This window comes from Coturnix japonica, chromosome 4, assembly GCF_001577835.2.
Source record: "Coturnix japonica isolate 7356 chromosome 4, Coturnix japonica 2.1, whole genome shotgun sequence".
Classification (NCBI taxonomy): Eukaryota; Metazoa; Chordata; class Aves; order Galliformes; family Phasianidae; genus Coturnix; species Coturnix japonica.
The window spans coordinates 29,671,641-29,683,666 of record NC_029519.1 but is presented as its reverse complement, the minus strand read 5'-3'; the positions used below and the strand labels follow the sequence as shown (position 1 = coordinate 29,683,666).

Sequence of the window (12,026 nt, the reverse complement as noted above, 5' to 3'; positions counted from 1 at the left end):
CATGTTTGGTGTTAGGCTCTCATGCTTTTGCTCATTTGATGAAAATATTGATTTCCCCACAGCTGCATGCTGTACTCTCAGAAATATATCTGAGCTGGGTATAGTGAAGCTCCAGACTCAGAAAGCTTCTCCTGCTGCATTCACCAACTCTAGGTTAGTTTATACTTTAACACTATACAGAAAAACCCCAACAAATGCAAAGAATTCAGTACATATTTTAGATAAGATATTTAATGTTTCTGATATCTCAGCCTAGTTTCCCTTCCACTGAACTAAATCTTATTTAGAATCAATGTAGAAGTTCGGAACACAAAGCTATACACACAACCCGGGATATGCACAGTCAAATCCAAAACAAGATTGCCCAAGAAAAGACCACACTTTTTTCCTGAAATTCAGTTTGCATAAAAGTCACAGAATCACTGAATGGTTTTGGTTGGAAGGGACCTTAAAGAACACCTAGTTTCAACCTCCTGTCATGGGTAGGGTTTCCACTCATCAGGTCAGGCTGCCCAGGGCCTCACCCAACCCGGCCTTGAGCACCTCCAGGGATGGAATGTCCACAACTCTTCTGTTTGTGTGCCTCACCAGCCTCCGTGTAAACATTTTCTTTGTAATGTCTAATGTAAATATCCCCTCTTCCATTTAAAACCACGCCCTATCATTATTTGTCTGTGTAAAAAGTTGGTCTCTCTCCTATGTGTAACCTCCCTTTAAGTCCTGGAAGGCTGCAATGGAAGGCTCCCTGAAGCCTTACTTTCTCCAGGTTGTACAATCCCAGCTCCCTTAACCTTTCTTCATAGGACAGGTGCAAAGTCTCAGTGACTACATTCAAAAGAACCAAAAGTATGAAACATTTTTATTTAAATATATGATTTCACACTTCTGCTCAGTTGCATAATAATATGATTGTAAAATATCTATGAAAGAAAGGGCCAAGACTTCAAGAGCTCACACTTAAGAAGTACAAGAGACAAGGAAATGGAAACTTGGCAACAAGACAATGAGAGTGTTAATTAGTAAGCTACGTGATAATTTTGCTTTTACTGACTGTGTGTGGTCACCAGGTTTTTTAAAATTTCCTCATTAGAATAGATCATTACAAAGAATAACTTTGTTTCAAACATGGAGACAGAAGCTCACTGAAAAATATCGCTGTGAATCAAAATGTTAAATTGTCTTCCAGCTCTCACACATGCTCAATTCCTTGGAAACTAATACCTAAATATACTTTACATAGAGATATATAGGTATCAGAAGGAATGTTAATATATATTCTGCTTTTTCTTTTTCATATTGATCACTATAATATTTCTATAATCACCTATAATTCAAAATGGACTTCACGCTTCCAAATGAAAGCTACACCTCACTTCATTTCTTTGCTTACTCCAAACACATTTCACATGGTGTTTGACACAAGCAGGAGGAAATTTGATATGCAAGTACAAACAGTAACACGGAAGAAGTCTCAAAAGTTTACAAGGGAGCTATGCTCTCTATTTCTATGCAAAAGTTGACAAAAGTGAGCATTTAACTGCTTTTAGCTCATTTCAGATATCTCATCCTAGTTCTTAAAAGACATATACGTACTTATATGCACTGCTCTGCTCCTTCAATTTAGCTACCAAAGCCACAAGGAGCCACTCACCCCCTGACCACAAAGCCCTTCACTGAAACAAAAAAAATGGATGAAAATTCTCATTAGACATGGAACACACACATGTACCTTATTTTGAAAGATACTTTCTTGAATTCTGACATCAATAGCTCCTGTATGTTTACTTACAACTTCAGCTTCTATACGTAAAAAATATCAAATTTACTTGATTATGCCAGTTTAATTTTAAGTAATTTCATCATAAATAGCAGGTTATAATCTGGAAAGCCTAACAAGGAGAAAAAAAATACCATAATGGTTTTATGACCCTACTGGTATGTATGAAACTGTAAAGTAGGAAACAATGCAAAATTACTTTACTGTTAGTTTTTAATTCACATAAAAGTCAACAAGTATGTAAACTAGGAAGGAAGGGTAGACAGAAAGAGAGTAAACACTCAACAGAAGTCTTTGAAGAGCAAATTTTCTTCAGTCACTAACCCAGCAGTTCTGACTTGACCATTTCAAAGATAATCACCTGTCAGTCCTGCCTTTGAATCTCAAGAAGCTCTGGGGGCAAGAGTTACCTGAGCTTGGCCAGCTACCAGCAGAATATGTGGTGCCTGCATTTACCATCTGTACTTGAGAAAGAACACAGAATGATAATCTCATATATAACATAGCAGTTATTTAAAGCCCTTTGGAAAATCAAGTCACTGCTGCTGAGTGTTTCTATACCTCAGGCTATATGAAGACATGTTAAATGCTGATTCCAAACCCTACCATTTTTGTTTTATTTCACTACAATGGGCAGGCTGGGAGTTGCCCAAGACAATGAACGTAGCCATAACCCTTCTTCATGGTAAACATATAATTTCCCCAGTGATCCAGTAAGCAATAACAAAAAGTTATGTGTAGTACATATAGTGTTTATATTCCCCTGGGTTTAATATGGCTCACAGTAAAATTGATTTTGTGGAATCTTGCAATAAACCTCATCAAAGTAAATGAAACCCACGCTGGCTTTTTATAAAGTGATTGGATTCAGGGTGATAAATTAACCCTCACTGTCAGAGAGACTCCCAGCAATGCACTTGCTCGATTAAACACCTCCAGACTCTATTTAGATTTTAATTTGTCTGTAGGACTTCTTTTAATCTCTCTGAGATTACAACTTACTGCTTGTAGATGGCATAGCAGCTGAAAACTATACTTTTTCTTTTCAGACTAAACAGATCGACCAGATTTATATTTGCCTAACCTACATAAAAAAAGCTACTGGAAGTTAGTCATATCCTGTGGGAGTGAGTGAGGAGAAGGAAAAGAATGAGCTCTGCTTACTCAGAGTTCCTAATCAAACACCAGGAGCAGAGAAGGACTGAGTAATTCTTATTTTTTGTACACATGTGAAATTGGAATTTGTTAGAGAAGCAACACCAAAATCCAACATAAACCCTGTGGTAGTCTAATCTTCTGACTCGCAACAGCCTTTCCTGCACTACCCATTCCTAGCACATGATTCTCCTGAAAACTACCATCTACACTTGCCAAGGTAGATTATTCCCATTTCCTTGCTAGCCTTTGAATATCCAGTTTTGCCATCATTCAGTTTCTGTTTCAGGAGGAAGGAAGATGTATACTAAAAAAAAATTTCAAAGTGACCTTCCCTAATATTCCTCAACAGCCTCCAGTGACTGTCAAGAAGGATTAAAGAAAAAACAAAAAGAGGATGTTGTCTCTTCACAGCTACTGTGCAATATGTATGAAAACTGCTTTTTGTTGCCATATTTACTCCTGGTTAAATGAAAATATTATTCATTTAACTAGGAATAAAACCACTGAGATTTTTTTCTCATTTCCCAGCCTGTCTAGGGAGAACAGGCTGCAGTAAACAATCATGCCCTATTTTATTCCTACTTAAATGAATTATCATAATAATAATTACTAGCAAAAACATCTGGTTTCTGCTCGGCACAGACGGCAAATTCTTTGACACGTTGCTTGCATTTCGCCTTCTTAGTCTCCAGGCTGAGGGTCTTGGGCTTTTTTTAGACCAGTATACATGCCAACCCCACAGCATGCTTGATGGTGCAGATTTACAGAGGCACTGCTGATGACCATAAAACATTTGCTTTGTTTTGTTTTGTTTTTTTTCTGCCTCCAGAAAATTATGCCTTTGTAATAATACCCTTTCTTTAAGAGCATTTCCCTGCTTTTCATACAGATGACATATGCATGTAAACACTCTTGCTGTTTTTCTTCACTCCTGAACAACTGTCTTGAAAAGGAATGTTCCCTTTGACACCACATTGGCCAGTTATTGTACGTTTCTACTGCCACTTTCTAAAATGAGGCTGACAGAAGAAAATGTAGCATTCAATCTAATTAATAACTCAATTGGAAGAGATTATTATTTTGTGAAAAGCAGAAGGAAGAATTAGAAATCAACTCATTCATCATGTGCGACTTCTTACTAACAGTATCACCTTATATAATACCTTCTATCAGAGGATCCCAAGGATCTGCCCTTGGGAGCCTGTTCCATGCCCAGTGCCCTCTGCTGAAGAACACTTTCCTAGCACCCCATCTGACTCTCACATGGTGCAGCTCCACACTGTTCCCTGGGTTCTGTTGCTGTCATCAGAGAGCAGAGCTCAGTGCTGTCCCTCTGTTCCCTTTGTGAGGGGCTGTAAGTTGCCACGATGTTCTCTCTTAGTTTCCTCTTCTCTGGGCTGAAGAAATCCAAGGACGAAAGCTTCTCTTCAGATTTCTTGCCCTTAGACCCTTAACCATCTAGTTAGATCTAGATCCTCCTTTGGACGATCTCTGATAGTTTTATGTCCTCCTTATGTTGTGGCATCAAAATACACACTCAGTGCTCAATAAGGCTACATAATGCAAAGCAGAGTGGGGCAGTCCCTCCCCTTGCCTGACTGGGTGCTGGGCAGTGCTGCTTGATGCACTCCAGGGTATGGTTTGCCCTTCTGAGTGTCAGAGCACACTGATGACTCAGATTCAACTTGCCATCAACCAGAATCCCCCAGATGCCTTTCTACAGGGCTGCACCCTGGTCTCTCCCCCCCCAGTCTGTACACAGACTGGCTGCCCCATTCCAGCTGCAAAATCTAGCACTTGCTCTTGTTGAACTTCAAGCAGTTGGTGCCTGTCTAGAATTCTGGTCTGTCAAGATCTCCCTGCAAAGCCTCTCTACCCTCAAGAGAGTCCATAGCTCTTCCCAGTCTAGTATCACCAGCAAATTTACTTAGTGTGCATTCAAGTACTGAGTCCAGAACATTAACAAAAACACTGAAGAGAACTGGCCCTTTAACGAAGCCCTGTGAAGCCTGCTACTGACTGGCTGTCATCACGGTGTAACCCTATTTACCAGAACCTTTTAAGCCTAACCCATCAATCAACTGTTCACCCATTGCATTATGTTTTTGTCCAGCAGGATACTGTGAGAGCCAGTATCAAAAGCTTTGCTGATGTTCGAAAAGATTACATGATCTGGCTTCCCTTGGTCAATTAAGTGGGTAATCTTGCCATAGAAGGAGACTAAGTTAGTTAAACAGGACTTTAGCGGATAGCTTCTGTTGACTGTAAGTAATCCTGAGCTCCCTCAGTACTCTGCAGGTACTTCAAGGCACTGCAGTAGGACAGGGGCACCTCGGGTCATCCTAACCTTGTTCACTTGCCAGAGGACTACAATGTCAGAAGTACAATGTAGAGTTGCTAGAAGTTGGCTTGCAAACAGCTCATTTATATCAAACAATTCTGGATCCCAAAGTGTTTTGGAAGGTAAATAAATACCAGTCTCATTTTATAAATGGAAAACAGAGGTACTGAATAATCCAATAACACACAAGGAGTCACACTGGATGCTAAGCCAGAAATAGGGCCTTGAAATCTGAACTTTGCTGTCTGACCACTCCTGCAAAGGTCCTCTTTCTATCTGTGGAAGAATCTACATTAACACAGGCCTGTTGGCTACTCTTGCTTATAGAAATGCTTGTTTGAATCTTGTGGTGATTTGAGATAGAACACTTGCCCACTGTCAGTGTGATATCACTCCCAGAGATACTGCTCAGCTGCACAACCAGTGATACAAACAGTATCATCAGTTTTATGTGCCCACACCACTGTTCTTTCATATGAATTTAAGTTATCTTAACTGCGCACGATATGTAGAATTTCCAAGTTAAGGATTATGAGCTCAAGTACATAAAATCAATGTTATATGAAAGAAGCAATTAGAAAAAAATATGTATTCACATAATGACAAAAAAAACTATTCTAAGACAAGAGTTAGTATATTTAGATACTTTTCAAAAGTGACTATAAATCTTATTACAGCATTTTACAATCCTTATATCTTCTTTATTAACTCTTTATGAAGTTCTACTTATTTCCTTGTCATTTTTGCAAGTTTCATGATTTTCAAAGGTTATCTTCAGCCTGTCGTCAAACACTTAAGAAAAAGAAGTACAAATTTTCCAAACAAAACACAAAATATTATCATAATTCTGCAACTTAACAACACTTTTAAACACACATTAAATATGGGAAATTTCTTCTCTATTATTTCTAGCACAACACAGAATATAGAAAATATATGCAGCCTACAACATGTAATTAAGAAAACAAGTTCTTGCAACTTTGTATTTGATGATAATGAATCGAGTGTATCTAGAAGATAACCTAGACTTCTGAGCAGAAGTCAGCTGATCATTGATGCAGTTTTACATTAACTGGGTTCTTTAATAAAATATTTGGATAATCATATGAATATTGTAATTATTAAACCATTAACAATTTTATTATATTCCAAGACTCTAATCTACAGGCCATACTCATACAAATAACCTCACTGATTCAATTATTTATTTGAGTGAAGGCTGCAGTTGGAAATCATCTTTTCAAACAAATTGGGGGGGGGAAAAAAAAGGAAATAAAATCTTAATGAGTCTAAAAGAAGATTTAACAAGAGCCAAACTGAAATTTTAGGATTGAAAAAGCTAAGCACTAATACTTGCCAGGACCTACATCAGGTTGCTTCTACTTTCCAAAGATAATTAAAACAAATCTACAGAAAAAAAAAACCAACAACATCATAATTTCATTGCTGAAGGCAGTCAGCAAAGGCAAGTGTGAGGTCCTGTAGGATCCATGTAACAAAAGCAAAGATAACCAAACATAACGTTCTTCTGGATGCAGATGTTGGTATGCATAGCTGAAGTTACAATATTTTCAGTTACACATATTGTCCAAGGAAAACAATAACATGTAGCCATGATGTGGCTCTTCTAAACTCTTGCAAACCTTTTGAAAGCATTGCAGGGGCTGCTATGGTTAAAAACTAGAAGTGAATCAGAGATTCTGTGGAGCCTGAGTCAGCTGCAGAATCAATGTGGTAGGGCAGCAAACCTCTCCTCTCTAGAATGCATGCAATAAAAGAGTGATACAAAGAAATACATAAAGACACTTATATTCTTGCTCCAATCTCACAATAAATTCAGACCTAAAAGCACGCCTAATTATCTAATAAGAAATATTATTCTTACACTAAATAACTAATAAAAAACATTAAAGACAGAGGCCAAAGATAATACAGGCCAAGCTGACCCTGAAAATTCTGACCATATTTATCTATGAATACCAACAAGTACTGAACGTACACATTTTCTAATAATGCACTTCTGTGCACAAAGCATTTTTTTCCCCATTGGCAACAAAAGAACACTCAGTACTGCTGAAAAACAAACTGCTTCTATTTAGATGCTTAAGCATCAAAGGAAGAAAAAAGTTTCCATTTTCTCCACAATCAAGGAGTACAGGCAGTATTAGTGTCTTCTCGAAATGTATGACTTGAATAAGCATGTGAGTTCTAGTTAAACTCCATTCAGAGACACATGTTCTCCTCTCTCTCTTCTTCTCTCCCTCAGAAGTTCCTTGGATTTCTATATTCATATGAAATATTGAACATTTACCGTAAGATAGTACGGAGGGAAAGGTCAACAGGCTGGCTGCAGAGAGACTGCCTCCTCATTTGCAAGGATATATGTGCCAGGCTCAACCTGAGAATGCTCGAGAATGCAGAAGTAACCCCTCAGCAAGAAAAATCCAATCTCCTGTCCCCAGGTAGGCTAGACAAAACGTTCCTGCAGGCCAAAGCCTGAAGGGATGAAAAGGCAGCAGTGCAAATGCAGAATGAGCCCAGGATGTAAGGCAGCATAATTGTTCTCCAGTGGTAGCTCAAAAGATGAAGGGAAAAATTGCACCTGGCAGCAATGGCGCTGGCAAATCCAAACAGCAAAAGTCAGAGCTCATTCATTAAGGAACTGGCAACAGTGCTCCCAAGCACCCGTGACTACAACACAGGGTTGGCTCTTACCCACAGAGTTAAGTGGCTAGTAGAAACATTAATCATGTTGAAGAATATCTGTATTCATTGGGAACCTCATATTATCACTGGGTAACATGCACAGGCTCAGAAAGGCCTCCTCCTGATGTGATTACAGTGTGGAACAAGGTTTTCACTGATGATATAAAAGCATGATTTTACTGTTCATAGCAGGAATTTTTCTTGGCATCTTATCCTTTCAAAGAGAGCTGGAAATAAGAAGGGACAAGATAATTGATACAAGTGTCTGACTAGGATAGGTCTAGGTGAGCTGGGAACATGGTGTTGTCCAATCAAGAAATTCAAGGATCAAATCTATTTAAATAGTTTTTGACATTAGTCATACAGCCAATTCTGAATACAACTCACCACTTCTTTCAATAAAAGGTTGCCTGTTTATTTTATCTCTTTGGGAAGGCATTTATGCTGGAAACACATTGGAATTAGAAAACAACTATAAATATATAAGTAAATCACAGATCTCATCCTCCCTGCAGTTGCTCTGAAAGACTCCAGGAACCTTTCTCAAGCCCACAGTAGGGAAGACATCTGCCTTGCTCCTTCTTTCATCTACTACTTCTGCAGATCTTTTGCTCCAGGTAAGCTAACAACCTGTGCATCAGATTATCCTATTTGGTATTAATTGCCCCAGCTCATTGTCTAATAAATTCTTCCTTTAGCCCCGAATTTCTGAATTTATCTTCCCCATGTTTCATTTCCTCTAACAATAATCTTCTTCATGGCTTTCTTCTTCCTTATTTTACCTCTTTACACCTTACTCCTGTGCTCCCAGAGAATACTTACCCCTCCACCCAGTGAAATTCTTCTGCCTCCTAATAACACAAATTTTACCACTATGACCTTCCCAGACCCATCAAATTACCCTAGCCCTCACAGTCCCTTTTAGCTCAGTTTTCTGTCCCAGACTACAGTTCCCCAGCTGTCCCAACCCTCTCAATCAGCCTCATCCAACTATTCAAATCAAATGCCCACTTCCTCCTCTTTCTCTGCATATTTTCTTACTGTCAGAATAGCTCTCCATCTTCTGACACAGCGTGGAAGCCTCTTTGCTAGGAAGATAGCACAGATCCAGATGGGGGTCAAATAGGCCGTGATTCCTTTCCCAAATACAAAGTTTCAAAGAAAATCATGACTAGCTTGATGCACAACAGCCTAGTGAATGTTAAGAGGAAACAGTAAATGCTCTGAACAGAAAACATTTCCATACTGCTTTTGATTATACCTAGAACAGAAAAAAGGGTAACTACAAACAATGTCTTATAGCATAAGATTCAGTATAATGCCAAAAGAGCTGGCATTTCTGGGCCAGTGGATGCATTTATGTGACATATCCTGCTACATAAAAGAGGAGGTATACTTCAACTGCTTAAATGCAGGAGATGATCTGCACTTTTAATAAGCTGAAAAAAACAGAGGTCAGTTTTTTGTTATTTTTTCCTTTTTCCTTTTCATTGCAGGATTATAAGATTGAGTCTTGAAGAATGGGAGAGTCTCTGAGAACTACATCCCAGAGACTACATTCTACTACATCCCTTATCAGTCATTTTGGGAACTAACATAAACTGCCATTGAGTTCATCTGCATTTGCATATTTGCATTTGCATATGCTCAGAACTTCACCAGAGCAGACCTACATAAAAATAAAAAACATACAAAATACTAGGTGTACACAAATGTACTCACTTTATCAAATTCACCACTGTAAATTTTCAGGTAAAGAAGTGGAGATACTATTCTTTTTAGTTTTTCTATTGCAGAAAACATGTAAGATTGAAGACTGTAACTTAACTGATGCCAGGGGTAGGGAAAAAGAGGAAGTAGAAGAATAATGTACCAATAAAAGCTTGACAGTTCTCTGTTTTTTGCCAATTGTTGATAAAATGACAGACGGTAATGTTTATGAAATGTATAATTCAAAGCAAATTTGCCTAGATAACCAAGTTAAAGATGCTTTATCTTTCCTAACAAACATGATGCAGAAATCAGCAAAACCCGAAGTACATAATACAAACTGAAAATGCAAGAAAACAAATCTTTTCACCTAAGTCAACATATTTTCTGAGCACAAATAAAATACTTGGCTTTCTTTCAAAATCTTCACAGCTAATCAATAGTTTAGTCATACGATGAAAAATGATGTATCTATATTCTTCACAATTGACATTTCCTAACTGTCTCCAAGGTCGCATTGATTGCCAGTTGTTCAGTTTACCCAACTTCTGTTTTGAGCCAAATAATATGATCTTTGTTTCATTAATATTTAATAGTAATTTAGATTGTGCCAGATGATCTTAAAGCTCATTTAAATCAGCTTGAAGATAATATTAAGCTTTCTTCTAGTATAATCTATTATCATAAATGATTGTGTCATCTGCATATAAATGGTGAGTTGAATATGATAATGAAGTGCAAAGATTATCAATATAGAACAACAAATGCATCTGACTTAAAATAAATCCTTCAGGGACCCATTTACTCTGTTTTCAGTGGTAAATGATGCATCGTTTCACTTCAAGTATTCTACAGAACACATAAAAGATTTGGATCATGAGATATAATATTTATCCTGTGTGGGGAAAAAAACAGAAAATAAAGATTCCGCATTGTAGAACTCTTTTCAAGTGTGGTAATTACAGTTCATATAGATCCATTATACTTTTAGCATGACAGACCTTGATTAATTATTAGTGTTTTTTACAGCAAAGACTGTGTTTTTATTAAAGCAGGTTTAGTTTGTATTTGTTTTTCACTGGCTGGTCATTTAAATTAGTTCATTTTAATTATTGGCAAATACCGTGCCCATTGAATAAAAGTACCTGAATGTAGTTAACAGTGTGACACTCAAAGCTGTTCCCTCTATAAATATGACAGCTGGGAGGGCTGCAGGGAAACCCTGCCTGGCAATAAGGCTGCATTTAAAAGAATTAAATTGTCAAATTCTCTAGGCTCATGGGCTTAATTAAAGTCTGTGGACAATTTCAGTGACAAAAGAAACAATTACAACAGCCAGAAATACTAAAAAAATATATCAGAAATAGTTAAAAACAGTTGAAAATTAAGTGCATTTACTGGCAAATATTGTCCAAGAAAAACAATAACATGTAGCCATAAAGTGGCACTGAGGAAAACATGCTGAGGTGAGAGAAACTATTGGAATCCAGCATTTGGAGAGCACTGGGAAAAGAGGCAGATCATATCCATGAAGCACTTATTCACTGTCCATTCAAAACTCTCCTACACAAAGTTTCAGGTATTTTGTTATTATAAAGACTAGTTATTGTAAAATTGTATATAACTGAAGTAAACATTCAGTTTAGGTGCATGTACATACAAAGAAGATCCAGTGTTGCTTTGGCTTCCAAGGACATCAGCCCACAAGCTGTCAGCATTTGGTCTGACAAATCCTCTGTACATTAAAGTGCTCTTGAATAAATTTGGACTAGAAAGTGTGAAGGTTTTATTTATTCGAGAATGAAATTTGGAAAAGCCTTGTCAATACAGTCACGGGAGCAAGACATGCACAAAGCAAGACAAACTTACTGAAGGGATAGTAAATTAGCTTAAGAGAACTCATAAAAAGAGGAAATGAATTATGTAGCATGAATCTTAGGAAATCCAGTCGTTAAGGATGTGCAAAGAGTTCTGAGAGCAAACTAGATTGCTGGGTGTTTACAATATATTTTTATTAACTTCATGCTTCAAAACTCTAAGTAGTAGGGACTAGAAAAGAATATTCTTTTCCTTTCCTAATCTGTAATTTGGCTTCTGGAAACCAGCAAAAAAAACCCAAAAAAACAAAAAAACAACCCACAAAAACAGGATGTAGGCAGAGTACAGCTGTGTTTCTACTGACGTAAAATTCTCAGCTGAACTGTGTCTTGCTCACACACAAAGGATTAAACCATTCACCATATTTAGGATCCGAGGGACATCTGTCCTCCAAGTCAGATTAGCAGGGATCAAGAGGGTTTTATTTGCTCCATCAGTAATTTAGGGCATGATCAG

The 12,026-nt window shown here is 37.6% G+C and overlaps 1 protein-coding gene and 1 long non-coding RNA gene across 2 annotated transcripts in view; one reads left to right on the top strand and one right to left on the bottom strand.

Annotated features, from left to right (window-relative positions):
* The window catches only part of LOC107313234, a 161,210-nt gene that overhangs the window by 46,069 nt on the left and 103,115 nt on the right, over positions 1-12,026 (bottom strand). The gene's annotated exons all lie outside the window — the stretch shown is intronic.
* On the top strand, positions 3,008-10,741 carry LOC107313235. Its single transcript, XR_001554874.2, has 3 exons — positions 3,008-3,152; positions 8,498-8,599; positions 9,479-10,741. It is a non-coding gene; the product is annotated as an uncharacterized LOC107313235 (long non-coding RNA).